The sequence below is a fragment of the Hippocampus zosterae genome, chromosome 14 (genome assembly GCF_025434085.1).
Source record: "Hippocampus zosterae strain Florida chromosome 14, ASM2543408v3, whole genome shotgun sequence".
Classification (NCBI taxonomy): Eukaryota; Metazoa; Chordata; class Actinopteri; order Syngnathiformes; family Syngnathidae; genus Hippocampus; species Hippocampus zosterae.
Window position 1 is genome coordinate 19,594,422 of NC_067464.1, and position 23,077 is coordinate 19,617,498.

The window sequence follows — 23,077 nt, forward strand, 5'->3', positions numbered from 1 at the left end:
TCCACGATACTAACGAGGAATGGAGTCTTTCAAGAAGCTTTAACTGCCAGAACACAGGCCATGCTATCAGTTAGCTGGCATGAAATTCTTCATATGAAACAGTCCTGTGTCATCTGTTTCCATAGTGTAGTGGTTATCTCGTTCGTCTAACACACGAAAGGTCCCCAGTTCGAAACTGGGTGGAAACAAACCTTACTCCTTTCTGATTTGCTGAAAAAACTGCACCAACAAAATCATTTAAATAAGAGCTACTCCCCGTCAGGGAATCTAACCCTGGGCTTCTGCGTGACAGGCGGAGATACTGTCCACTATACTAACGAGGAATGGAGTCTTTCAAGAAGCTTTAACTGCCAAAACACAGGCCATGCTATCAGTTAGCTGGCATGAAATTCTTCATATGAGACAGTACAGTGTCATCTGTTTCCATAGTGTAGTTGTTATCACGTTCGTCTCACACACGAAAAGTCCCCTGTTCGAAACTTGGTGGAAAAAATCCTGACTCCTTTTTGATTTGCTGTAATAAATTGCATCACCAAAATCATTTAAATGAGAGCTACTCCCCGTCAGGGAATCGAACCCTGGTCTTCCGCGTGACAGGCGGAGATACTGTCCACTATACTAACGAGGAACACAGTCTTTCAAGAAGCTCTACGAGGCCAAAACACAAGCCATGCTATCAGTTAGCTGGCATGAAATTCTTCATATGAGACAGTACAGTGTCATCTGTTTCCATAGTGTAGTTGTTATCACGTTCGTCTCACACACGAAAGGTCCCCAGTTCGAAACTGGGTGGAAACAAACCTTACTCCTTTCTGATTTGCTGAAAAAACTGCACCAACAAAATCATTTAAATAAGAGCTACTCCCCGTCAGGGAATCTAACCCTGGGCTTCTGCGTGACAGGCGGAGATACTGTCCACTATACTAACGAGGAATGGAGTCTTTCAAGAAGCTTTAACTGCCAAAACACAGGCCATGCTATCAGTTAGCTGGCATGAAATTCTTCATATGAAACAGTCCTGTGTCATCTGTTTCCATAGTGTAGTGGTTTTCACGTTCGTCTAACACACGAAAGGTCCCCAGTTCGAAACTGGGTGGAAACAAACCTTACTCCTTTTTGATTTGCTGAAAAAACTGCACCAACAGAATCATTGAGTAATTCCCCGTCAGCATGACATTCTTCATATGAAACAGTCCTGTGTCATCCGTTTCCATAGTGTAGTGGTTATCACGTTCGTCTCACACACGAGAGGAAAAAACAACCCTGACTCCTTTTTGATTTAGTGTAATAAACTGCATCACCAAAATAATTTAGATAAGAGCTACTCCCCGTCAGGGAATCGAACCCTGGTCTTCCACGTGACAGGCGGAGATACTGTCCACTATACTAACGAGGAACACGGTCTTTCAAGAAGCTCTACGTGCCAAAACACAAGCCATGCTATCAGTTAGCTGGCATGAAATTCTTCATATGAAACAGGCCTGTGTCATGTGTTTCCATAGTGTAGTGGTTATCACGTTCGTCTAACACACGAAAGGTCCCCAGTTCGAAACTGGGTGGAAACAAACCCTACTCCTTTTTGATTTGCTGTAATAAACTGCATCACAAAAACCATTTAAATTAGAGCTACTCCCCGTCAGGGAATCGAACCCTGGTCTTCCGCGTGACAAGCGGAGATACTGTCCACTATACTAACGAGGAACACGGTCTATCATGAAGCTCTACGAGCCAAAACACAAGCCATGCTATCAGTTAGCTGGCATGAAATTCTTCATATGAAACAGTCCTGTGTCATCTGTTTCCATAGTGTAGTGGTTATCACGTTCGTCTAACACACGAACGGTCCCCAGTTCGAAACTAGGTGGAAACAAACCTTACTCCTTTTTGATTTGCTGAAAAAACTGCACCAACAAAATCATTGAGTAAATCCCCGTCAGCATGACATTCTTCATATGAAACAGTCCTGTGTCATCTGTTTCCATAGTGTAGTTGTTATATTGTTCGTCTCACACACGAAAGGTCCCCTGTTCGAAACTTGGTGGAAAAAATCCTGACTCCTTTTTGATTTGCTGTAATAAATTGCATCACCAAAATCATTTAAATGAGAGCTACTCCCCGTCAGGGAATCGAACCCTGGTCTTCCGCGTGACAGGCGGAGATACTGTCCACTATACTAACGAGGAATGGAGTCTTTCAAGAAGCTTTAACTGCCAAAACACAGGCCATGCTATCAGTTAGCTGGCATGAAATTCTTCATATGAAACAGTCCTGTGTCATCTGTTTCCATAGTGTAGAGGTTATCACGTTCGTCTCACACACGAAAGGTCCCCAATTTGAAACTGGGTGGAAACAAACCCTACTCCTTTTTGATTTGCTGTAATAAACTGCATCACAAAAACCATTTCAATTATAGCTACTCCCCGTCAGGGAATCGAACCCAGGTCTTCCGCGTGACGGGCGGAGATACTGTCCACTATACTAACGAGGAACACGGTCTTTCATGAAGCTCTACGAGCCAAAACACAAGCCATGCTATCAGTTAGCTGGCATGAAATTCTTCATATGAAACAGGCCTGTGTCATGTGTTTCCATAGTGTAGTGGTTATCACGTTCGTCTAACACACGAAAGGTCCCCAGTTCGAAACTGGGTGGAAACAAACCCTACTCCTTTTTGATTTGCTGTAATAAACTGCATCACAAAAACCATTTAAATTAGAGCTACTCCCCGTCAGGGAATCGAACCCTGGTCTTCCGCGTGACAAGCGGAGATACTGTCCACTATACTAACGAGGAACACGGTCTATCATGAAGCTCTACGAGCCAAAACACAAGCCATGCTATCAGTTAGCTGGCATGAAATTCTTCATATGAAACAGTCCTGTGTCATCTGTTTCCATAGTGTAGTGGTTATCACGTTCGTCTCACACACGAAAGGTCCCCAGTTCGAAACTGGGTGGAAACAAACCTTTCTCCTTTCTGATTTGCTGAAAAAACTGCACCAACAAAATCATTTAAATAAGAGCTACTCCCCGTCAGGGAATCTAACCCTGGGCTTCTGCGTGACAGGCGGAGTTACTGTCCACTATAATAACGAGGAATGGAGTCTTTCAAGAAGCTTTAACTGCCAAAACACAGGCCATGCTATCAGTTAGCTGGCATGAAATTCTTCATATGAAACAGTCCTGTGTCATCTGTTTCCATAGTGTAGTTGTTATCACGTTCGTCTCACACACGAAAGGTCCCCTGTTCGAAACTTGGTGGAAAAAATCCTGACTCCTTTTTGATTTGCTGTAATAAATTGCATCACCAAAATCATTTAAATGAGAGCTACTCCCCGTCAGGGAATCGAACCCTGGTCTTCCGTGTGACAGGCGGAGATACTGTCCACTATACTAACGAGGAATGGAGTCTTTCAAGAAGCTTTAACTGCCAAAACACAGGCCATGCTATCAGTTAGCTGGCATGAAATTCTTCATATGAAACAGTCCTGTGTCATCTGTTTCCATAGTGTAGAGGTTATCACGTTCATCTCACACACGAAAGGTCCCCAATTTGAAACTGGGTGGAAACAAACCCTACTCCTTTTTGATTTGCTGTAATAAACTGCATCACAAAAACCATTTCAATTATAGCTACTCCCCGTCAGGGAATCGAACCCAGGTCTTCCGCGTGACGGGCGGAGATACTGTCCACTATACTAACGAGGAACACGGTCTTTCAAGAAGCTCTACGAGCCAAAACACAAGCCATGCTATCAGTTAGCTGGCATGAAATTCTTCATATGAAACGGTCCTGTGTCATCTGTTTCCATAGTGTAGTGGTTATCCACTATACTAACGAGGAGTGGAGTCGTTCAAGAAGCTTTAACTGCCAAAACACAGGCCATGCTATCAGTTTGCTGGCATGAAATTCTTCATATTAAAACAGTCCTGTGTCATCTGTTTCCATAGTGTACTGGTTATCACGTTCGTCTAACACACGAACGGTCCCCAGTTCGAAACTAGGTGGAAACAAACCTTACTCCTTTTTGATTTGCTGAAAAAACTGCACCAACAAAATCATTGAGTAAATCCCCGTCAGCATGACATTCTTCATATGAAACAGTCCTGTGTCATCTGTTTCCATAGTGTAGTTGTTATCACGTTCGTCTCACACACGAAAGGTCCCCTGTTCGAAACTTGGTGGAAAAAATCCTGACTCCTTTTTGATTTGCTGTAATAAATTGCATCACCAAAATCATTTAAATGAGAGCTACTCCCCGTCAGGGAATCGAACCCTGGTCTTCCGCGTGACAGGCGGAGATACTGTCCACTATACTAACGAGGAATGGAGTCTTTCAAGAAGCTTTAACTGCCAAAACACAGGCCATGCTATCAGTTAGCTGGCATGAAATTCTTCATATGAAACAGTCCTGTGTCATCTGTTTCCATAGTGTAGTGGTTATCACGTTCGTTTCACACACGAAAGGTCCCCAGTTCGAAACTGGGTGGAAACAAACCTTACTCCTTTTTGATTTGCTGAAAAAACTGCACCAACAAAATCATTTAAATAAGAGCTACTCCCCGTCAGGGAATCTAACCCTGGGCATCTGCGTGACAGGCGGAGATACTGTCCACTATACTAACGAGGAGTGGAGTCGTTCAAGAAGCTTTAACTGCCAAAACACAGGCCATGCTATCAGTTTGCTGGCATGAAATTCTTCATATTAAAACAGTCCTGTGTCATCTGTTTCCATAGTGTAGTGGTTATCACGTTCGTCTAACACACGAACGGTCCCCAGTTCGAAACTAGGTGGAAACAAACCTTACTCCTTTTTGATTTGCTGAAAAAACTGCACCAACAAAATCATTGAGTAAATCCCCGTCAGCATGACATTCTTCATATGAAACAGTCCTGTGTCATCTGTTTCCATAGTGTAGTTGTTATCACGTTCGTCTCACACACGAAAGGTCCCCTGTTCGAAACTTGGTGGAAAAAATCCTGACTCCTTTTTGATTTGCTGTAATAAATTGCATCACCAAAATCATTTAAATGAGAGCTACTCCCCGTCAGGGAATCGAACCCTGGTCTTCCGCGTGACAGGCGGAGATACTGTCCACTATACTAACGAGGAATGGAGTCTTTCAAGAAGCTTTAACTGCCAAAACACAGGCCATGCTATCAGTTAGCTGGCATGAAATTCTTCATATGAAACAGTCCTGTGTCATCTGTTTCCATAGTGTAGAGGTTATCACGTTCGTCTCACACACGAAAGGTCCCCAATTTGAAACTGGGTGGAAACAAACCCTACTCCTTTTTGATTTGCTGTAATAAACTGCATCACAAAAACCATTTCAATTATAGCTACTCCCCGTCAGGGAATCGAACCCAGGTCTTCCGCGTGACGGGCGGAGATACTGTCCACTATACTAACGAGGAACACGGTCTTTCAAGAAGCTCGACGAGCCAAAACACAAGCCATGCTATCAGTTAGCTGGCATGAAATTCTTCATATGAAACGGTCCTGTGTCATCTGTTCCCATAGTGTAGTGGTTATCACGTTTGTTTCACACACGAAAGGTCCCCAGTTCGAAACTGGGTGGAAACAAACCTTACTCCTTTTTGATTTGCTGAAAAAACTGCACCAACAAAATCATTTAAATAAGAGCTACTCCCCGTCAGGGAATCTAACCCTGGGCTTCTGCGTGACAGGCGGAGTTACTGTCCACGATACTAACGAGGAATGGAGTCTTTCAAGAAGCTTTAACTGCCAAAACACAGGCCATGCTATCAGTTAGCTGGCATGAAATTCTTCATATGAAACAGTCCTGTGTCATCTGTTTCCATAGTGTAGTGGTTATCATGTTCGTTTCACACACGAAAGGTCCCCAGTTCGAAACTGGGTGGAAACAAACCTTACTCCTTTTTGATTTGCTGAAAAAACTGCACCAACAAAATCATTTAAATAAGAGCTACTCCCCGTCAGGGAATCTAACCCTGGGCATCTGCGTGACAGGCGGAGATACTGTCCACTATACTAACGAGGATGGAGTCGTTCAAGAAGCTTTAACAAAACACAGGCCATGCTATCAGTTTGCTGGCATGAAATTCTTCATATTAAAACAGTCCTGTGTCATCTGTTTCCATAGTGTAGTGGTTATCACGTTCGTCTAACACACGAACGGTCCCCAGTTCGAAACTAGGTGGAAACAAACCCTACTCCTTTTTGATTTGCTGTAATAAACTGCATCACCAAAATCATTAAAATTAGAGCAACTCTCTGTCAGGGAATCTAACCCTGGGCTTCTGCGTGACAGGCGGAGATACTGTCCACTATACTACCGAGGAACGCAGTCTTTCAAGCTCTACGTGCCAAAACACCAGCCATGCTATCACTTAGTTCGAAACTAGGTGGAAACAAACCTTACTCCTTTTTGATTTGCTGAAAAAACTGCACCAACAATATCATTGAGTAATTCCCCGTCAGCATGACATTCTTCATATGAAACAGTGCTGTGATATCTGTTTCCATAGTGTAGTGGTTATCACGTTTGTCTCACACACGAAAGGTCCCCAGTTCGAAACTGGATGAAAACAATCCCTACTCCTTTTTGATTTGCTGTAATAAACTGCATCACCAAAATCATTAAAATTAGAGCAACTCTCTGTCAGGGAATCTAACCCTGGGCTTCTGCGTGACAGGCGGAGATACTGTCCACTATACTACCGAGGAACGCAGTCTTTCAAGCTCTACGTGCCAAAACACCAGCCATGCTATCACTTAGTTCGAAACTAGGTGGAAACAAACCTTACTCCTTTTTGATTTGCTGAAAAAACTGCACCAACAAAATCATTGAGTAATTCCCCGTCAGCATGACATTCTTCATATGAAACAGTGCTGTGACATCTGTTTCCATAGTGTAGTGGTTATCACGTTCGTCTAACACACGAGAGGTCCCCAGTTCGAAACTGGGTGGAAACAAACCTTACTCCTTTCTGATTTGCTGAAAAAACTGCACCAACAAAATCATTTAAATAAGAGCGACTCCCTGTCAGGGAATCTAACCCTGTGCTTCTGCGTGACAGGCGGAGTTACTGTCCACGATACTAACGAGGAATGGAGTCTTTCAAGAAGCTTTAACTGCCAGAACACAGGCCATGCTATCAGTTAGCTGGCATGAAATTCTTCATATGAAACAGTCCTGTGTCATCTGTTTCCATAGTGTAGTGGTTATCTCGTTCGTCTAACACACGAAAGGTCCCCAGTTCGAAACTGGGTGGAAACAAACCTTACTCCTTTCTGATTTGCTGAAAAAACTGCACCAACAAAATCATTTAAATAAGAGCTACTCCCCGTCAGGGAATCTAACCCTGGGCTTCTGCGTGACAGGCGGAGATACTGTCCACTATACTAACGAGGAATGGAGTCTTTCAAGAAGCTTTAACTGCCAAAACACAGGCCATGCTATCAGTTAGCTGGCATGAAATTCTTCATATGAGACAGTACAGTGTCATCTGTTTCCATAGTGTAGTTGTTATCACGTTCGTCTCACACACGAAAAGTCCCCTGTTCGAAACTTGGTGGAAAAAATCCTGACTCCTTTTTGATTTGCTGTAATAAATTGCATCACCAAAATCATTTAAATGAGAGCTACTCCCCGTCAGGGAATCGAACCCTGGTCTTCCGCGTGACAGGCGGAGATACTGTCCACTATACTAACGAGGAACACAGTCTTTCAAGAAGCTCTACGAGGCCAAAACACAAGCCATGCTATCAGTTAGCTGGCATGAAATTCTTCATATGAGACAGTACAGTGTCATCTGTTTCCATAGTGTAGTTGTTATCACGTTCGTCTCACACACGAAAGGTCCCCAGTTCGAAACTGGGTGGAAACAAACCTTACTCCTTTCTGATTTGCTGAAAAAACTGCACCAACAAAATCATTTAAATAAGAGCTACTCCCCGTCAGGGAATCTAACCCTGGGCTTCTGCGTGACAGGCGGAGATACTGTCCACTATACTAACGAGGAATGGAGTCTTTCAAGAAGCTTTAACTGCCAAAACACAGGCCATGCTATCAGTTAGCTGGCATGAAATTCTTCATATGAAACAGTCCTGTGTCATCTGTTTCCATAGTGTAGTGGTTTTCACGTTCGTCTAACACACGAAAGGTCCCCAGTTCGAAACTGGGTGGAAACAAACCTTACTCCTTTTTGATTTGCTGAAAAAACTGCACCAACAGAATCATTGAGTAATTCCCCGTCAGCATGACATTCTTCATATGAAACAGTCCTGTGTCATCTGTTTCCATAGTGTAGTGGTTATCACGTTCGTCTCACACACGAGAGGAAAAAACAACCCTGACTCCTTTTTGATTTAGTGTAATAAACTGCATCACCAAAATAATTTAGATAAGAGCTACTCCCCGTCAGGGAATCGAACCCTGGTCTTCCACGTGACAGGCGGAGATACTGTCCACTATACTAACGAGGAACACGGTCTTTCAAGAAGCTCTACGTGCCAAAACACAAGCCATGCTATCAGTTAGCTGGCATGAAATTCTTCATATGAAACAGGCCTGTGTCATGTGTTTCCATAGTGTAGTGGTTATCACGTTCGTCTAACACACGAAAGGTCCCCAATTCGAAACTGGGTGGAAACAAACCCTACTCCTTTTTGATTTGCTGTAATAAACTGCATCACAAAAACAATTTAAATTAGAGCTACTCCCCGTCAGGGAATCGAACCCTGGTCTTCCGCGTGACAAGCGGAGATACTGTCCACTATACTAACGAGGAACACGGTCTATCATGAAGCTCTACGAGCCAAAACACAAGCCATGCTATCAGTTAGCTGGCATGAAATTCTTCATATGAAACAGTCCTGTGTCATCTGTTTCCATAGTGTAGTGGTTATCACGTTCGTCTAACACACGAACGGTCCCCAGTTCGAAACTAGGTGGAAACAAACCTTACTCCTTTTTGATTTGCTGAAAAAACTGCACCAACAAAATCATTGAGTAAATCCCCGTCAGCATGACATTCTTCATATGAAACAGTCCTGTGTCATCTGTTTCCATAGTGTAGTTGTTATCACGTTCGTCTCACACACGAAAGGTCCCCTGTTCGAAACTTGGTGGAAAAAATCCTGACTCCTTTTTGATTTGCTGTAATAAATTGCATCACCAAAATCATTTAAATGAGAGCTACTCCCCGTCAGGGAATCGAACCCTGGTCTTCCGCGTGACAGGCGGAGATACTGTCCACTATACTAACGAGGAATGGAGTCTTTCAAGAAGCTTTAACTGCCAAAACACAGGCCATGCTATCAGTTAGCTGGCATGAAATTCTTCATATGAAACAGTCCTGTGTCATCTGTTTCCATAGTGTAGAGGTTATCACGTTCGTCTCACACACGAAAGGTCCCCAATTTGAAACTGGGTGGAAACAAACCCTACTCCTTTTTGATTTGCTGTAATAAACTGCATCACAAAAACCATTTCAATTATAGCTACTCCCCGTCAGGGAATCGAACCCAGGTCTTCCGCGTGACGGGCGGAGATACTGTCCACTATACTAACGAGGAACACGGTCTTTCAAGAAGCTCTACGAGCCAAAACACAAGCCATGCTATCAGTTAGCTGGCATGAAATTCTTCATATGAAACGGTCCTGTGTCATCTGTTTCCATAGTGTAGTGGTTGTCACGTTCGTTTCACACACGAAAGGTCCCCAGTTCGAAACTGGGTGGAAACAAACCTTACTCCTTTTTGATTTGCTGAAAAAACTGCACCAACAAAATCATTTAAATAAGAGCTACTCCCCGTCAGGGAATCTAACCCTGGGCTTCTGCGTGACAGGCGGAGTTACTGTCCACGATACTAACGAGGAATGGAGTCTTTCAAGAAGCTTTAACTGCCAAAACACAGGCCATGCTATCAGTTAGCTGGCATGAAATTCTTCATATGAAACAGTCCTGTGTCATCTGTTTCCATAGTGTAGTGGTTATCACGTTCGTCTCACACACGAAAGGTCCCCAGTTCAAAACTGGGTGGAAATAATCCATATTCCTTTTTGATTTGCTGTAATAAATTGCATCACCAAAATCATTTAAGTTAGAGCTACTCCCCATCAGGGAATCGAACCCTGGTCTTCCGCGTGACAGGCGGAGATACTGTCCACTATACTAACGAGGAACACAGTCTTTCAAGAAGCTCTACGAGCCAAAACACAAGCCATGCTATCAGTTAGCTGGCATGAAATTCTTCATATGAAACGGTCCTGTGTCATCTGTTTCCATAGTGTAGTGGTTATCATGTTTGTTTCACACACGAAAGGTCCCCAGTTCGAAACTGGGTGGAAACAAACCTTACTCCTTTTTGATTTGCTGAAAAAACTGCACCAACAAAATCATTTAAATAAGAGCTACTCCCCGTCAGGGAATCTAACCCTGGGCATCTGCGTGACAGGCGGAGATACTGTCCACTATACTAACGAGGATGGAGTCGTTCAAGAAGCTTTAACAAAACACAGGCCATGCTATCAGTTTGCTGGCATGAAATTCTTCATATTAAAACAGTCCTGTGTCATCTGTTTCCATAGTGTAGTGGTTATCACGTTCGTCTAACACACGAACGTTCCCCAGTTCGAAACTAGGTGGAAACAAACCTTACTCCTTTTTGATTTGCTGAAAAAACTGCACCAACAAAATCATTGAGTAATTCCCCGTCAGCATGACATTCTTCATATGAAACAGTGCTGTGATATCTGTTTCCATAGTGTAGTGGTTATCACGTTTGTCTCACATACGAAAGGTCCCCAGTTCGAAACTTGGTGGAAAAAATCCTGACTCCTTTTTGATTTGCTGTAATAAATTGCATCACCAAAATCATTTAAATGAGAGCTACTCCCCGTCAGGGAATCGAACCCTGGTCTTCCGCGTGACAGGCGGAGATACTGTCCACTATACTAACGAGGAATGGAGTCTTTCAAGAAGCTTTAACTGCCAAAACACAGGCCATGCTATCAGTTAGCTGGCATGAAATTCTTCATATGAAACAGTCCTGTGTCATCTGTTTCCATAGTGTAGTGGTTATCACGTTCGTTTCACACACGAAAGGTCCCCAGTTCGAAACTGGGTGGAAACAAACCTTACTCCTTTTTGATTTGCTGAAAAAACTGCACCAACAAAATCATTTAAATAAGAGCTACTCCCCGTCAGGGAATCTAACCCTGGGCATCTGCGTGACAGGCGGAGATACTGTCCACTATACTAACGAGGAGTGGAGTCGTTCAAAAAGCTTTAACTGCCAAAACACAGGCCATGCTATCAGTTTGCTGGCATGAAATTCTTCATATTAAAACAGTCCTGTGTCATCTGTTTCCATAGTGTAGTGGTTATCACGTTCGTCTAACACACGAACGGTCCCCAGTTCGAAACTAGGTGGAAACAAACCTTACTCCTTTTTGATTTGCTGAAAAAACTGCACCAACAAAATCATTGAGTAAATCCCCGTCAGCATGACATTCTTCATATGAAACAGTCCTGTGTCATCTGTTTCCATAGTGTAGTTGTTATCACGTTCGTCTCACACACGAAAGGTCCCCTGTTCGAAACTTGGTGGAAAAAATCCTGACTCCTTTTTGATTTGCTGTAATAAATTGCATCACCAAAATCATTTAAATGAGAGCTACTCCCCGTCAGGGAATCGAACCCTGGTCTTCCGCGTGACAGGCGGAGATACTGTCCACTATACTAACGAGGAATGGAGTCTTTCAAGAAGCTTTAACTGCCAAAACACAGGCCATGCTATCAGTTAGCTGGCATGAAATTCTTCATATGAAACAGTCCTGTGTCATCTGTTTCCATAGTGTAGAGGTTATCACGTTCGTCTCACACACGAAAGGTCCCCAATTTGAAACTGGGTGGAAACAAACCCTACTCCTTTTTGATTTGCTGTAATAAACTGCATCACAAAAACCATTTCAATTATAGCTACTCCCCGTCAGGGAATCGAACCCAGGTCTTCCGCGTGACGGGCGGAGATACTGTCCACTATACTAACGAGGAACACGGTCTTTCAAGAAGCTCGACGAGCCAAAACACAAGCCATGCTATCAGTTAGCTGGCATGAAATTCTTCATATGAAACGGTCCTGTGTCATCTGTTTCCATAGTGTAGTGGTTATCACGTTTGTTTCACACACGAAAGGTCCCCAGTTCGAAACTGGGTGGAAACAAACCTTACTCCTTTATGATTTGCTGAAAAAACTGCACCAACAAAATCATTTAAATAAGAGCTACTCCCCGTCAGGGAATCTAACCCTGGGCTTCTGCGTGACAGGCGGAGTTACTGTCCACGATACTTACGAGGAATGGAGTCTTTCAAGAAGCTTTAACTGCCAAAACACAGGCCATGCTATCAGTTAGCTGGCATGAAATTCTTCATATGAAACAGTCCTGTGTCATCTGTTTCCATAGTGTAGTGGTTATCATGTTCGTTTCACACACGAAAGGTCCCCAGTTCGAAACTGGGTGGAAACAAACCTTACTCCTTTTTGATTTGCTGAAAAAACTGCACCAACAAAATCATTTAAATAAGAGCTACTCCCCGTCAGGGAATCTAACCCTGGGCATCTGCGTGACAGGCGGAGATACTGTCCACTATACTAACGAGGATGGAGTCGTTCAAGAAGCTTTAACAAAACACAGGCCATGCTATCAGTTTGCTGGCATGAAATTCTTCATATTAAAACAGTCCTGTGTCATCTGTTTCCATAGTGTAGTGGTTATCACGTTCGTCTAACACACGAACGGTCCCCAGTTCGAAACTAGGTGGAAACAAACCCTACTCCTTTTTGATTTGCTGTAATAAACTGCATCACCAAAATCATTAAAATTAGAGCAACTCTCTGTCAGGGAATCTAACCCTGGGCTTCTGCGTGACAGGCGGAGATACTGTCCACTATACTACCGAGGAACGCAGTCTTTCAAGCTCTACGTGCCAAAACACCAGCCATGCTATCACTTAGTTCGAAACTAGGTGGAAACAAACCTTACTCCTTTTTGATTTGCTGAAAAAACTGCACCAACAATATCATTGAGTAATTCCCCGTCAGCATGACATTCTTCATATGAAACAGTGCTGTGATATCTGTTTCCATAGTGTAGTGGTTATCACGTTTGTCTCACACACGAAAGGTCCCCAGTTCGAAACTGGATGAAAACAATCCCTACTCCTTTTTGATTTGCTGTAATAAACTGCATCACCAAAATCATTAAAATTAGAGCAACTCTCTGTCAGGGAATCTAACCCTGGGCTTCTGCGTGACAGGCGGAGATACTGTCCACTATACTACCGAGGAACGCAGTCTTTCAAGCTCTACGTGCCAAAACACCAGCCATGCTATCACTTAGTTCGAAACTAGGTGGAAACAAACCTTACTCCTTTTTGATTTGCTGAAAAAACTGCACCAACAAAATCATTGAGTAATTCCCCGTCAGCATGACATTCTTCATATGAAACAGTGCTGTGACATCTGTTTCCATAGTGTAGTGGTTATCACGTTCGTCTAACACACGAGAGGTCCCCAGTTCGAAACTGGGTGGAAACAAACCTTACTCCTTTCTGATTTGCTGAAAAAACTGCACCAACAAAATCATTTAAATAAGAGCGACTCCCTGTCAGGGAATCTAACCCTGTGCTTCTGCGTGACAGGCGGAGTTACTGTCCACGATACTAACGAGGAATGGAGTCTTTCAAGAAGCTTTAACTGCCAGAACACAGGCCATGCTATCAGTTAGCTGGCATGAAATTCTTCATATGAAACAGTCCTGTGTCATCTGTTTCCATAGTGTAGTGGTTATCTCGTTCGTCTAACACACGAAAGGTCCCCAGTTCGAAACTGGGTGGAAACAAACCTTACTCCTTTCTGATTTGCTGAAAAAACTGCACCAACAAAATCATTTAAATAAGAGCTACTCCCCGTCAGGGAATCTAACCCTGGGCTTCTGCGTGACAGGCGGAGATACTGTCCACTATACTAACGAGGAATGGAGTCTTTCAAGAAGCTTTAACTGCCAAAACACAGGCCATGCTATCAGTTAGCTGGCATGAAATTCTTCATATGAGACAGTACAGTGTCATCTGTTTCCATAGTGTAGTTGTTATCACGTTCGTCTCACACACGAAAAGTCCCCTGTTCGAAACTTGGTGGAAAAAATCCTGACTCCTTTTTGATTTGCTGTAATAAATTGCATCACCAAAATCATTTAAATGAGAGCTACTCCCCGTCAGGGAATCGAACCCTGGTCTTCCGCGTGACAGGCGGAGATACTGTCCACTATACTAACGAGGAACACAGTCTTTCAAGAAGCTCTACGAGGCCAAAACACAAGCCATGCTATCAGTTAGCTGGCATGAAATTCTTCATATGAGACAGTACAGTGTCATCTGTTTCCATAGTGTAGTTGTTATCACGTTCGTCTCACACACGAAAGGTCCCCAGTTCGAAACTGGGTGGAAACAAACCTTACTCCTTTCTGATTTGCTGAAAAAACTGCACCAACAAAATCATTTAAATAAGAGCTACTCCCCGTCAGGGAATCTAACCCTGGGCTTCTGCGTGACAGGCGGAGATACTGTCCACTATACTAACGAGGAATGGAGTCTTTCAAGAAGCTTTAACTGCCAAAACACAGGCCATGCTATCAGTTAGCTGGCATGAAATTCTTCATATGAAACAGTCCTGTGTCATCTGTTTCCATAGTGTAGTGGTTTTCACGTTCGTCTAACACACGAAAGGTCCCCAGTTCGAAACTGGGTGGAAACAAACCTTACTCCTTTTTGATTTGCTGAAAAAACTGCACCAACAGAATCATTGAGTAATTCCCCGTCAGCATGACATTCTTCATATGAAACAGTCCTGTGTCATCTGTTTCCATAGTGTAGTGGTTATCACGTTCGTCTCACACACGAGAGGAAAAAACAACCCTGACTCCTTTTTGATTTAGTGTAATAAACTGCATCACCAAAATAATTTAGATAAGAGCTACTCCCCGTCAGGGAATCGAACCCTGGTCTTCCACGTGACAGGCGGAGATACTGTCCACTATACTAACGAGGAACACGGTCTTTCAAGAAGCTCTACGTGCCAAAACACAAGCCATGCTATCAGTTAGCTGGCATGAAATTCTTCATATGAAACAGGCCTGTGTCATGTGTTTCCATAGTGTAGTGGTTATCACGTTCGTCTAACACACGAAAGGTCCCCAATTCGAAACTGGGTGGAAACAAACCCTACTCCTTTTTGATTTGCTGTAATAAACTGCATCACAAAAACAATTTAAATTAGAGCTACTCCCCGTCAGGGAATCGAACCCTGGTCTTCCGCGTGACAAGCGGAGATACTGTCCACTATACTAACGAGGAACACGGTCTATCATGAAGCTCTACGAGCCAAAACACAAGCCATGCTATCAGTTAGCTGGCATGAAATTCTTCATATGAAACAGTCCTGTGTCATCTGTTTCCATAGTGTAGTGGTTATCACGTTCGTCTAACACACGAACGGTCCCCAGTTCGAAACTAGGTGGAAACAAACCTTACTCCTTTTTGATTTGCTGAAAAAACTGCACCAACAAAATCATTGAGTAAATCCCCGTCAGCATGACATTCTTCATATGAAACAGTCCTGTGTCATCTGTTTCCATAGTGTAGTTGTTATCACGTTCGTCTCACACACGAAAGGTCCCCTGTTCGAAACTTGGTGGAAAAAATCCTGACTCCTTTTTGATTTTCTGTAATAAATTGCATCACCAAAATCATTTAAATGAGAGCTACTCCCCGTCAGGGAATCGAACCCTGGTCTTCCGCGTGACAGGCGGAGATACTGTCCACTATACTAACGAGGAATGGAGTCTTTCAAGAAGCTTTAACTGCCAAAACACAGGCCATGCTATCAGTTAGCTGGCATGAAATTCTTCATATGAAACAGTCCTGTGTCATCTGTTTCCATAGTGTAGAGGTTATCACGTTCGTCTCACACACGAAAGGTCCCCAATTTGAAACTGGGTGGAAACAAACCCTACTCCTTTTTGATTTGCTGTAATAAACTGCATCACAAAAACCATTTCAATTATAGCTACTCCCCGTCAGGGAATCGAACCCAGGTCTTCCGCGTGACGGGCGGAGATACTGTCCACTATACTAACGAGGAACACGGTCTTTCAAGAAGCTCTACGAGCCAAAACACAAGCCATGCTATCAGTTAGCTGGCATGAAATTCTTCATATGAAACGGTCCTGTGTCATCTGTTTCCATAGTGTAGTGGTTGTCACGTTCGTTTCACACACGAAAGGTCCCCAGTTCGAAACTGGGTGGAAACAAACCTTACTCCTTTTTGATTTGCTGAAAAAACTGCACCAACAAAATCATTTAAATAAGAGCTACTCCCCGTCAGGGAATCTAACCCTGGGCTTCTGCGTGACAGGCGGAGTTACTGTCCACGATACTAACGAGGAATGGAGTCTTTCAAGAAGCTTTAACTGCCAAAACACAGGCCATGCTATCAGTTAGCTGGCATGAAATTCTTCATATGAAACAGTCCTGTGTCATCTGTTTCCATAGTGTAGTGGTTATCACGTTCGTCTCACACACGAAAGGTCCCCAGTTCAAAACTGGGTGGAAATAATCCATATTCCTTTTTGATTTGCTGTAATAAATTGCATCACCAAAATCATTTAAGTTAGAGCTACTCCCCATCAGGGAATCGAACCCTGGTCTTCCGCGTGACAGGCGGAGATACTGTCCACTATACTAACGAGGAACACAGTCTTTCAAGAAGCTCTACGAGCCAAAACACAAGCCATGCTATCAGTTAGCTGGCATGAAATTCTTCATATGAAACGGTCCTGTGTCATCTGTTTCCATAGTGTAGTGGTTATCATGTTCGTTTCACACACGAAAGGTCCCCAGTTCGAAACTGGGTGGAAACAAACCTTACTCCTTTTTGATTTGCTGAAAAAACTGCACCAACAAAATCATTTAAATAAGAGCTACTCCCCGTCAGGGAATCTAACCCTGGGCATCTGCGTGACAGGCGGAGATACTGTCCACTATACTAACGAGGATGGAGTCGTTCAAGAAGCTTTAACAAAACACAGGCCATGCTATCAGTTTGCTGGCATGAAATTCTTCATATTAAAACAGTCCTGTGTCATCTGTTTCCATAGTGTAGTGGTTATCACGTTCGTCTAACACACGAACGGTCCCCAGTTCGAAACTAGGTGGAAACAAACCTTACTCCTTTTTGATTTGCTGAAAAAACTGCACCAACAAAATCATTGAGTAATTCCCCGTCAGCATGACATTCTTCATATGAAACAGTGCTGTGATATCTGTTTCCATAGTGTAGTGGTTATCACGTTTGTCTCACATACGAAAGGTCCCCAGTTCGAAACTGGATGGAAACAATCCCTACTCCTTTTTGATTTGCTGTAATAAACTGCATCACCAAAATCATTAAAATTAGAGCAACTCTCTGTCAGGGAATCTAACCCTGGGCTTCTGCGTGACAGGCGGAGATACTGTCCACTATACTACCGAGGAACGCAGTCTTTCAAGCTCTACGTGCCAAAACACCAGCCATGCTATCACTTAGTTCGAAACTAGGTGGAAACAAACCTTACTCCTTTTTGATTTGCTGAAAAAACTGCACCAACAAAATCATTGAGTAATTCCCCGTCAGCATGACATTCTTCATATGAAACAGTGCTGTGACATCTGTTTCCATAGTGTAGTGGTTATCACGTTCGTCTAACACACGAGAGGTCCCCAGTTCGAAACTGGGTGGAAACAAACCTTACTCCTTTCTGATTTGCTGAAAAAACTGCACCAACAAAATCATTTAAATAAGAGCGACTCCCTGTCAGGGAATCTAACCCTGTGCTTCTGCGTGACAGGCGGAGTTACTGTCCACGATACTAACGAGGAATGGAGTCTTTCAAGAAGCTTTAACTGCCAGAACACAGGCCATGCTATCAGTTAGCTGGCATGAAATTCTTCATATGAAACAGTCCTGTGTCATCTGTTTCCATAGTGTAGTGGTTATCTCGTTCGTCTAACACACGAAAGGTCCCCAGTTCGAAACTGGGTGGAAACAAACCTTACTCCTTTCTGATTTGCTGAAAAAACTGCACCAACAAAATCATTTAAATAAGAGCTACTCCCCGTCAGGGAATCTAACCCTGGGCTTCTGCGTGACAGGCGGAGATACTGTCCACTATACTAACGAGGAATGGAGTCTTTCAAGAAGCTTTAACTGCCAAAACACAGGCCATGCTATCAGTTAGCTGGCATGAAATTCTTCATATGAGACAGTACAGTGTCATCTGTTTCCATAGTGTAGTTGTTATCACGTTCGTCTCACACACGAAAAGTCCCCTGTTCGAAACTTGGTGGAAAAAATCCTGACTCCTTTTTGATTTGCTGTAATAAATTGCATCACCAAAATCATTTAAATGAGAGCTACTCCCCGTCAGGGAATCGAACCCTGGTCTTCCGCGTGACAGGCGGAGATACTGTCCACTATACTAACGAGGAACACAGTCTTTCAAGAAGCTCTACGAGGCCAAAACACAAGCCATGCTATCAGTTAGCTGGCATGAAATTCTTCATATGAGACAGTACAGTGTCATCTGTTTCCATAGTGTAGTTGTTATCACGTTCGTCTCACACACGAAAGGTCCCCAGTTCGAAACTGGGTGGAAACAAACCTTACTCCTTTCTGATTTGCTGAAAAAACTGCACCAACAAAATCATTTAAATAAGAGCTACTCCCCGTCAGGGAATCTAACCCTGGGCTTCTGCGTGACAGGCGGAGATACTGTCCACTATACTAACGAGGAATGGAGTCTTTCAAGAAGCTTTAACTGCCAAAACACAGGCCATGCTATCAGTTAGCTGGCATGAAATTCTTCATATGAAACAGTCCTGTGTCATCTGTTTCCATAGTGTAGTGGTTTTCACGTTCGTCTAACACACGAAAGGTCCCCAGTTCGAAACTGGGTGGAAACAAACCTTACTCCTTTTTGATTTGCTGAAAAAACTGCACCAACAGAATCATTGAGTAATTCCCCGTCAGCATGACATTCTTCATATGAAACAGTCCTGTGTCATCTGTTTCCATAGTGTAGTGGTTATCACGTTCGTCTCACACACGAGAGGAAAAAACAACCCTGACTCCTTTTTGATTTAGTGTAATAAACTGCATCACCAAAATAATTTAGATAAGAGCTACTCCCCGTCAGGGAATCGAACCCTGGTCTTCCACGTGACAGGCGGAGATACTGTCCACTATACTAACGAGGAACACGGTCTTTCAAGAAGCTCTACGTGCCAAAACACAAGCCATGCTATCAGTTAGCTGGCATGAAATTCTTCATATGAAACAGGCCTGTGTCATGTGTTTCCATAGTGTAGTGGTTATCACGTTCGTCTAACACACGAAAGGTCCCCAATTCGAAACTGGGTGGAAACAAACCCTACTCCTTTTTGATTTGCTGTAATAAACTGCATCACAAAAACAATTTAAATTAGAGCTACTCCCCGTCAGGGAATCGAACCCTGGTCTTCCGCGTGACAAGCGGAGATACTGTCCACTATACTAACGAGGAACACGGTCTATCATGAAGCTCTACGAGCCAAAACACAAGCCATGCTATCAGTTAGCTGGCATGAAATTCTTCATATGAAACAGTCCTGTGTCATCTGTTTCCATAGTGTAGTGGTTATCACGTTCGTCTAACACACGAACGGTCCCCAGTTCGAAACTAGGTGGAAACAAACCTTACTCCTTTTTGATTTGCTGAAAAAACTGCACCAACAAAATCATTGAGTAAATCCCCGTCAGCATGACATTCTTCATATGAAACAGTCCTGTGTCATCTGTTTCCATAGTGTAGTTGTTATCACGTTCGTCTCACACACGAAAGGTCCCCTGTTCGAAACTTGGTGGAAAAAATCCTGACTCCTTTTTGATTTGCTGTAATAAATTGCATCACCAAAATCATTTAAATGAGAGCTACTCCCCGTCAGGGAATCGAACCCTGGTCTTCCGCGTGACAGGCGGAGATACTGTCCACTATACTAACGAGGAATGGAGTCTTTCAAGAAGCTTTAACTGCCAAAACACAGGCCATGCTATCAGTTAGCTGGCATGAAATTCTTCATATGAAACAGTCCTGTGTCATCTGTTTCCATAGTGTAGAGGTTATCACGTTCGTCTCACACACGAAAGGTCCCCAATTTGAAACTGGGTGGAAACAAACCCTACTCCTTTTTGATTTGCTGTAATAAACTGCATCACAAAAACCATTTCAATTATAGCTACTCCCCGTCAGGGAATCGAACCCAGGTCTTCCGCGTGACGGGCGGAGATACTGTCCACTATACTAACGAGGAACACGGTCTTTCAAGAAGCTCTACGAGCCAAAACACAAGCCATGCTATCAGTTAGCTGGCATGAAATTCTTCATATGAAACGGTCCTGTGTCATCTGTTTCCATAGTGTAGTGGTTGTCACGTTCGTTTCACACACGAAAGGTCCCCAGTTCGAAACTGGGTGGAAACAAACCTTACTCCTTTTTGATTTGCTGAAAAAACTGCACCAACAAAATCATTTAAATAAGAGCTACTCCCCGTCAGGGAATCTAACCCTGGGCTTCTGCGTGACAGGCGGAGTTACTGTCCACGATACTAACGAGGAATGGAGTCTTTCAAGAAGCTTTAACTGCCAAAACACAGGCCATGCTATCAGTTAGCTGGCATGAAATTCTTCATATGAAACAGTCCTGTGTCATCTGTTTCCATAGTGTAGTGGTTATCACGTTCGTCTCACACACGAAAGGTCCCCAGTTCAAAACTGGGTGGAAATAATCCATATTCCTTTTTGATTTGCTGTAATAAATTGCATCACCAAAATCATTTAAGTTAGAGCTACTCCCCATCAGGGAATCGAACCCTGGTCTTCCGCGTGACAGGCGGAGATACTGTCCACTATACTAACGAGGAACACAGTCTTTCAAGAAGCTCTACGAGCCAAAACACAAGCCATGCTATCAGTTAGCTGGCATGAAATTCTTCATATGAAACGGTCCTGTGTCATCTGTTTCCATAGTGTAGTGGTTATCATGTTCGTTTCACACACGAAAGGTCCCCAGTTCGAAACTGGGTGGAAACAAACCTTACTCCTTTTTGATTTGCTGAAAAAACTGCACCAACAAAATCATTTAAATAAGAGCTACTCCCCGTCAGGGAATCTAACCCTGGGCATCTGCGTGACAGGCGGAGATACTGTCCACTATACTAACGAGGATGGAGTCGTTCAAGAAGCTTTAACAAAACACAGGCCATGCTATCAGTTTGCTGGCATGAAATTCTTCATATTAAAACAGTCCTGTGTCATCTGTTTCCATAGTGTAGTGGTTATCACGTTCGTCTAACACACGAACGGTCCCCAGTTCGAAACTAGGTGGAAACAAACCTTACTCCTTTTTGATTTGCTGAAAAAACTGCACCAACAAAATCATTGAGTAATTCCCCGTCAGCATGACATTCTTCATATGAAACAGTGCTGTGATATCTGTTTCCATAGTGTAGTGGTTATCACGTTTGTCTCACATACGAAAGGTCCCCAGTTCGAAACTGGATGGAAACAATCCCTACTCCTTTTTGATTTGCTGTAATAAACTGCATCACCAAAATCATTAAAATTAGAGCAACTCTCTGTCAGGGAATCTAACCCTGGGCTTCTGCGTGACAGGCGGAGATACTGTCCACTATACTACCGAGGAACGCAGTCTTTCAAGCTCTACGTGCCAAAACACCAGCCATGCTATCACTTAGTTCGAAACTAGGTGGAAACAAACCTTACTCCTTTTTGATTTGCTGAAAAAACTGCACCAACAAAATCATTGAGTAATTCCCCGTCAGCATGACATTCTTCATATGAAACAGTGCTGTGACATCTGTTTCCATAGTGTAGTGGTTATCACGTTCGTCTAACACACGAGAGGTCCCCAGTTCGAAACTGGGTGGAAACAAACCTTACTCCTTTCTGATTTGCTGAAAAAACTGCACCAACACAATCATTTAAATAAGAGCGACTCCCTGTCAGGGAATCTAACCCTGTGCTTCTGCGTGACAGGCGGAGTTACTGTCCACGATACTAACGAGGAATGGAGTCTTTCAAGAAGCTTTAACTGCCAGAACACAGGCCATGCTATCAGTTAGCTGGCATGAAATTCTTCATATGAAACAGTCCTGTGTCATCTGTTTCCATAGTGTAGTGGTTATCACGTTCGTCTCACACATGAAAGGTCCCCTGTTCGAAACTTGGTGGAAAAAATCCTGACTCCTTTTTGATTTGCTGTAATAAATTGCATCACCAAAATCATTTAAATGAGAGCTACTCCCCGTCAGGGAATCGAACCCTGGTCTTCCGCGTGACAGGCGGAGATACTGTCCACTATACTAACGAGGAACACAGTCTTTCAATAAGCTCTACGAGGCCAAAACACAAGCCATGCTATCAGTTAGCTGGCATGAAATTCTTCATATGAGACAGTACAGTGTCATCTGTTTCCATAGTGTAGTTGTTATCACGTTCGTCTCACACACGAAAGGTCCCCAGTTCGAAACTGGGTGGAAACAAACCTTACTCCTTTCTGATTTGCTGAAAAAACTGCACCAACAAAATCATTTAAATAAGAGCTACTCCCCGTCAGGGAATCTAACCCTGGGCTTCTGCGTGACAGGCGGAGATACTGTCCACTATACTAACGAGGAATGGAGTCTTTCAAGAAGCTTTAACTGCCAAAACACAGGCCATGCTATCAGTTAGCTGGCATGAAATTCTTCATATGAAACAGTCCTGTGTCATCTGTTTCCATAGTGTAGTGGTTTTCACGTTCGTCTAACACACGAAAGGTCCCCAGTTCGAAACTGGGTGGAAACAAACCTTACTCCTTTTTGATTTGCTGAAAAAACTGCACCAACAGAATCATTGAGTAATTCCCCGTCAGCATGACATTCTTCATAT

General features: G+C 43.3%; 31 non-coding genes across 31 annotated transcripts; 14 read left to right on the plus strand and 17 right to left on the minus strand.

Moving 5' to 3' along the window:
* Positions 1-556: 556 nt before the first annotated feature.
* trnad-guc (transfer RNA aspartic acid (anticodon GUC)) lies at positions 557-628 on the minus strand. Its single transcript has one exon. It is a non-coding gene; the product is annotated as a tRNA-Asp (tRNA).
* A 401-nt stretch (positions 629-1,029) lies between these two features.
* On the plus strand, positions 1,030-1,102 carry trnav-aac (transfer RNA valine (anticodon AAC)). Its single transcript has one exon. It is a non-coding gene; the product is annotated as a tRNA-Val (tRNA).
* A 390-nt stretch (positions 1,103-1,492) lies between these two features.
* Positions 1,493-1,565, plus strand: trnav-aac (transfer RNA valine (anticodon AAC)). Its single transcript has one exon. It is a non-coding gene; the product is annotated as a tRNA-Val (tRNA).
* A 64-nt stretch (positions 1,566-1,629) lies between these two features.
* On the minus strand, positions 1,630-1,701 carry trnad-guc (transfer RNA aspartic acid (anticodon GUC)). Its single transcript has one exon. It is a non-coding gene; the product is annotated as a tRNA-Asp (tRNA).
* A 410-nt stretch (positions 1,702-2,111) lies between these two features.
* trnad-guc (transfer RNA aspartic acid (anticodon GUC)) lies at positions 2,112-2,183 on the minus strand. Its single transcript has one exon. It is a non-coding gene; the product is annotated as a tRNA-Asp (tRNA).
* A 401-nt stretch (positions 2,184-2,584) lies between these two features.
* On the plus strand, positions 2,585-2,657 carry trnav-aac (transfer RNA valine (anticodon AAC)). Its single transcript has one exon. It is a non-coding gene; the product is annotated as a tRNA-Val (tRNA).
* Positions 2,658-2,889: 232 nt separating this feature from the next.
* Positions 2,890-2,962, plus strand: trnav-cac (transfer RNA valine (anticodon CAC)). Its single transcript has one exon. It is a non-coding gene; the product is annotated as a tRNA-Val (tRNA).
* A 1,292-nt stretch (positions 2,963-4,254) lies between these two features.
* On the minus strand, positions 4,255-4,326 carry trnad-guc (transfer RNA aspartic acid (anticodon GUC)). Its single transcript has one exon. It is a non-coding gene; the product is annotated as a tRNA-Asp (tRNA).
* Positions 4,327-4,422: 96 nt separating this feature from the next.
* Positions 4,423-4,495, plus strand: trnav-cac (transfer RNA valine (anticodon CAC)). Its single transcript has one exon. It is a non-coding gene; the product is annotated as a tRNA-Val (tRNA).
* A 546-nt stretch (positions 4,496-5,041) lies between these two features.
* Positions 5,042-5,113, minus strand: trnad-guc (transfer RNA aspartic acid (anticodon GUC)). The gene has a single exon. It is a non-coding gene; the product is annotated as a tRNA-Asp (tRNA).
* A 1,775-nt stretch (positions 5,114-6,888) lies between these two features.
* On the plus strand, positions 6,889-6,961 carry trnav-aac (transfer RNA valine (anticodon AAC)). Its single transcript has one exon. It is a non-coding gene; the product is annotated as a tRNA-Val (tRNA).
* Positions 6,962-7,633: 672 nt separating this feature from the next.
* trnad-guc (transfer RNA aspartic acid (anticodon GUC)) lies at positions 7,634-7,705 on the minus strand. The gene has a single exon. It is a non-coding gene; the product is annotated as a tRNA-Asp (tRNA).
* A 401-nt stretch (positions 7,706-8,106) lies between these two features.
* Positions 8,107-8,179, plus strand: trnav-aac (transfer RNA valine (anticodon AAC)). Its single transcript has one exon. It is a non-coding gene; the product is annotated as a tRNA-Val (tRNA).
* Positions 8,180-9,188: 1,009 nt separating this feature from the next.
* trnad-guc (transfer RNA aspartic acid (anticodon GUC)) lies at positions 9,189-9,260 on the minus strand. The gene has a single exon. It is a non-coding gene; the product is annotated as a tRNA-Asp (tRNA).
* An 842-nt stretch (positions 9,261-10,102) lies between these two features.
* Positions 10,103-10,174, minus strand: trnad-guc (transfer RNA aspartic acid (anticodon GUC)). The gene has a single exon. It is a non-coding gene; the product is annotated as a tRNA-Asp (tRNA).
* A 710-nt stretch (positions 10,175-10,884) lies between these two features.
* trnad-guc (transfer RNA aspartic acid (anticodon GUC)) lies at positions 10,885-10,956 on the minus strand. Its single transcript has one exon. It is a non-coding gene; the product is annotated as a tRNA-Asp (tRNA).
* Positions 10,957-11,052: 96 nt separating this feature from the next.
* Positions 11,053-11,125, plus strand: trnav-cac (transfer RNA valine (anticodon CAC)). The gene has a single exon. It is a non-coding gene; the product is annotated as a tRNA-Val (tRNA).
* A 546-nt stretch (positions 11,126-11,671) lies between these two features.
* On the minus strand, positions 11,672-11,743 carry trnad-guc (transfer RNA aspartic acid (anticodon GUC)). The gene has a single exon. It is a non-coding gene; the product is annotated as a tRNA-Asp (tRNA).
* A 1,775-nt stretch (positions 11,744-13,518) lies between these two features.
* trnav-aac (transfer RNA valine (anticodon AAC)) lies at positions 13,519-13,591 on the plus strand. The gene has a single exon. It is a non-coding gene; the product is annotated as a tRNA-Val (tRNA).
* Positions 13,592-14,263: 672 nt separating this feature from the next.
* On the minus strand, positions 14,264-14,335 carry trnad-guc (transfer RNA aspartic acid (anticodon GUC)). The gene has a single exon. It is a non-coding gene; the product is annotated as a tRNA-Asp (tRNA).
* A 401-nt stretch (positions 14,336-14,736) lies between these two features.
* Positions 14,737-14,809, plus strand: trnav-aac (transfer RNA valine (anticodon AAC)). Its single transcript has one exon. It is a non-coding gene; the product is annotated as a tRNA-Val (tRNA).
* Positions 14,810-15,818: 1,009 nt separating this feature from the next.
* On the minus strand, positions 15,819-15,890 carry trnad-guc (transfer RNA aspartic acid (anticodon GUC)). Its single transcript has one exon. It is a non-coding gene; the product is annotated as a tRNA-Asp (tRNA).
* An 842-nt stretch (positions 15,891-16,732) lies between these two features.
* Positions 16,733-16,804, minus strand: trnad-guc (transfer RNA aspartic acid (anticodon GUC)). Its single transcript has one exon. It is a non-coding gene; the product is annotated as a tRNA-Asp (tRNA).
* Positions 16,805-17,762: 958 nt separating this feature from the next.
* Positions 17,763-17,835, plus strand: trnav-aac (transfer RNA valine (anticodon AAC)). Its single transcript has one exon. It is a non-coding gene; the product is annotated as a tRNA-Val (tRNA).
* A 672-nt stretch (positions 17,836-18,507) lies between these two features.
* trnad-guc (transfer RNA aspartic acid (anticodon GUC)) lies at positions 18,508-18,579 on the minus strand. Its single transcript has one exon. It is a non-coding gene; the product is annotated as a tRNA-Asp (tRNA).
* Positions 18,580-18,980: 401 nt separating this feature from the next.
* trnav-aac (transfer RNA valine (anticodon AAC)) lies at positions 18,981-19,053 on the plus strand. Its single transcript has one exon. It is a non-coding gene; the product is annotated as a tRNA-Val (tRNA).
* A 1,009-nt stretch (positions 19,054-20,062) lies between these two features.
* trnad-guc (transfer RNA aspartic acid (anticodon GUC)) lies at positions 20,063-20,134 on the minus strand. Its single transcript has one exon. It is a non-coding gene; the product is annotated as a tRNA-Asp (tRNA).
* Positions 20,135-20,976: 842 nt separating this feature from the next.
* On the minus strand, positions 20,977-21,048 carry trnad-guc (transfer RNA aspartic acid (anticodon GUC)). Its single transcript has one exon. It is a non-coding gene; the product is annotated as a tRNA-Asp (tRNA).
* Positions 21,049-22,006: 958 nt separating this feature from the next.
* Positions 22,007-22,079, plus strand: trnav-aac (transfer RNA valine (anticodon AAC)). The gene has a single exon. It is a non-coding gene; the product is annotated as a tRNA-Val (tRNA).
* A 368-nt stretch (positions 22,080-22,447) lies between these two features.
* On the minus strand, positions 22,448-22,519 carry trnad-guc (transfer RNA aspartic acid (anticodon GUC)). The gene has a single exon. It is a non-coding gene; the product is annotated as a tRNA-Asp (tRNA).
* Positions 22,520-22,920: 401 nt separating this feature from the next.
* On the plus strand, positions 22,921-22,993 carry trnav-aac (transfer RNA valine (anticodon AAC)). The gene has a single exon. It is a non-coding gene; the product is annotated as a tRNA-Val (tRNA).
* The last annotated feature ends 84 nt before the right edge of the window (positions 22,994-23,077 follow it).